At 41.1% G+C, this 3218-nt stretch overlaps 1 pseudogene; it reads left to right on the top strand.

Moving 5' to 3' along the window:
* Window positions 1-2504: 2504 nt before the first annotated feature.
* LOC115847311 (tumor suppressor candidate 2 pseudogene) lies at window positions 2505-2862 on the top strand (annotated as a pseudogene).
* Window positions 2863-3218: the final 356 nt, after the last annotated feature.

Here is a 3218-nt window from a genome sequence, read left to right as displayed (position 1 = left end):
TTTTTAACCAGATTGTTTGGGGTTTTTGATATTGAGTTGTATGAGTTATTCATATAATTTGGATATTAATCCTTTATTATCTATACCATTTGCCAATATCTTCTCGCATTCAGTAGGTTGCCTTTTCATTTTGTTGATGGTTTCCTTCACTGTGCAAAAGCTTTTTAGTTTGATGTAGTCCTATTTGTTTATTTTTGATTTCCATTTGTGGTTCCTCAGTTATGGAGTCCTACTTCTTGTCCCTTGCTCATTTTTCTATCATAGATGTTCAAGGGCTTTTTATAGAAAGTGTTGGAAATAGATAAAACCAAGTGAGCAAAATATTGATATCTGCTGAAGTTGGATGATGGCACAAGAGGGATTTCTTATGCTACTCTCTCGACTTTTAGCTATGTTTAAATATTTCTATGATAAGAAGTTAGCTCTGTCTACTGAAAAGGTCTAAAATCAGTGACCACACCTAGTGTCAGGTTGTGAGCTCTAAATATCATTCACCAATAAAAAAAAAAACTAGGGGTCCTTACAGAAATGGCCAGATTCAGGTTCAGTTCAGGAAATTTATAAGATGAGCCTTAGATATCTTGTGCCAAAAATCAAAGAAACCACCAAACTATAATAGGGTTATGTCAAAAGGACATAAGAGCCAGCTTGGCCAAAGATGGAATAATCTGAACATAAAAATAATCATTTTGGGACCTCCCTGGTGGCGCAGCGGTTGGGAGTCTGCCTGCCGGTGCGGGGGACACGGGTTCGAGCCCTGGCCCGGGAGGATCCCACATGCTGCAGAGCAGCTGAGCCCCTGCGCCACAACTACTGAGCGACCCCCGCTCGCCATAACTAGAGAAAGCCCGCACACAGCAATGAAGACCCAATGCAGCCAAAAATAAATAAATAAAAATAAATTAAAAAAAAATAATAATCATTTCAATTCACTGAAAATAATTGTATAAAAATGTATGAGTCATAATGATATTCCAAAAGAGAACGAGAGAGCAAAAACAAAAATTAACAAGAACTCATCAGAAATCATTAGAGGTAGTTAGAGCACTGACTTTTTATTTTGAAAATGACAATTATAGAGAAAGAAATAAGCTTTTATCTCATCAGTCCTGTGCAATTTATTTAAAATAGACCTAGTTGATGAAGGAAAGTTACTTAGAGAAAAATTGCAGAAAGTAAATGTAAAAGAAATGGTAGAATGGGAAAAAAACATTAAGAGAAAAAACTATCAGTTTTTTCTGACAGACCTTAACAATGGGAGGATCAACTTGCCACCACCAAAACCAATGATCCAACTTAAGCATCACTAAAAGTTGGTCAGCCACTTACTATGAGCCTTTAAGTATGATGCAATATGGAGTAAACAGCATAAGTAGTCTTGTCAACAAATTCAGTCTAAATCTAATCAAAGCTTTCAAACGAACTTCTAATTTAAGAAATATAGGAGATAGAGACAAGTTAAACAATACCATAAGGAAGCAATACCACAGGAAATAAGCAGACAAATGCAGAATATTAATCATTCCTCAAGACCTGAGACAAATGACCCAGTTTCTCCAATAAATCAATGGCAAGGGGAAAAATGGAGGTGAGACTGTTCTAGATTAAAATAGAGCAAATAATATAATAAGTGTGATAATAACTGTGAACCTCATGTGCTTCCTGAATCAAATAAATCATCCATGAAAAAAAGACATTTTTTATGTAATTGGAGAAACTTAAATGTGGACTACATATTAAATGATATGAAGAAAATATGTTAATTGAACTTAATATGACGTTAACAGTGTCTTTATGTCAGAAACAAATCCTTATTTTTTGGTGGTACATATTAAAGGATTTATGGATAAAGTTACCTGGTGGCTTACACAAAAAGTAGAACTTTTTTGTAGATTTAATTATTGAAATAGAACCTAGCAAATGCCACAAGCTTAAACTTTGGAGAAATATTGGTATTTTACTATATATCATGTCCTCCTTTACTGTGTAATTTGTTGTAACTTTTTTCATATCTTCAGCAATGTTCACTCTGCATCTCCTGATAATTCTTTATGTAAAAGGAGTGCCTGTTGGTTTGGTGGATTCTTTCAGGCATTTTACTGTAACAGCGTGAACAACTGCTTGTTGCCTTTGCAATTAAATAAGAAATGTTAAAGGAGGCGCTCAATGTTTTTATTAATTTTTAGCAAAGTTTTATAAAGTTCTGGATTGAGTATAACTTCAAACATTGATGAAGAGTTATAGAATTTGTCTTCATGTTCTAGATACTTAGTGTTAAAATGGCTTGCTGATCATTAACCAGTGTATCAAGGGAAAATATACACTTCATGTGATATTCATGAATAATGACAGTGGATGTAAATCTCTATTTTAAATATTATTTTCGATTGTTAAAAAAACTTTTTGGGAGCCTGTGGAAGGTGGCGGAGGCGGCGGCACCTACGAGCATAGGCCCTGTGAGAGCGAAGCTGCCGCGGGGCCCGCCGTGCGCCGGCGGCCCTGACATGGGCACCCACGGCTCCAAAGCTCGGGGCCTGCGGCCCTTCGCCTTGGCGGCGGAGGGCAGCGGCCTGGAGGCTCTGTTGCTGAGCAAGCTTTGGTGTGACCGCAAGGCTGAGTCATGCCCCCCTTCGTATTCTATCATGGAGTGCTGTGGCTCCATGTTCTAGGAGGAGGATGGGGATCTGGCTCACGAGCTCTATGAGGAGACAGTCATCACCAAGAACGGGCAGAAGCAGGCCAAGCAGAGGCAAGTGCATGAGAACCTGATTCCTCAGGGCATCGTGAAGCTGGATCCACCACCCGCCCCCCACCCCACCCCGCATCCACGTGGATTTCCCTGTGATCCTCTTTGAGGTGTGAGCCTGGGGGGTGGCAGGCATAAACACCCCCTGCCCCAGCAAGAAACCCCCAGGCTCCAGGTGTGGCTTCCATTGAGGAACCTAGGCTGAGGCCATAACATCAATAAACTCCCGTGGCCCGGAACCTTCAGCTGTGAGCAGGGCCGTCCCGCAGTGCTGGTTGGGTGTTGCTTTGTATGTGGACAAGAGGTGACCGGTGGCTGATGGCGGAGTTACCAGTCCCCCTTTCCCAGCTATCCCTCCGAGGAGCATGGCAGGGCATGTGCTGGTCAGGAATGCCTAGCTCCTGTGCCCTTGCCTGGCCTGCATTCTTGCAAGCTTGCCCAGGGCCCAGCCCTGCTGGCGGCTACAGCACTT

The sequence above is a fragment of the Globicephala melas genome, chromosome 5 (genome assembly GCF_963455315.2).
Source record: "Globicephala melas chromosome 5, mGloMel1.2, whole genome shotgun sequence".
Taxonomy (NCBI): domain Eukaryota; kingdom Metazoa; phylum Chordata; class Mammalia; order Artiodactyla; family Delphinidae; genus Globicephala; species Globicephala melas.
This window is presented reverse-complemented; position numbering and strand designations above follow the sequence as displayed.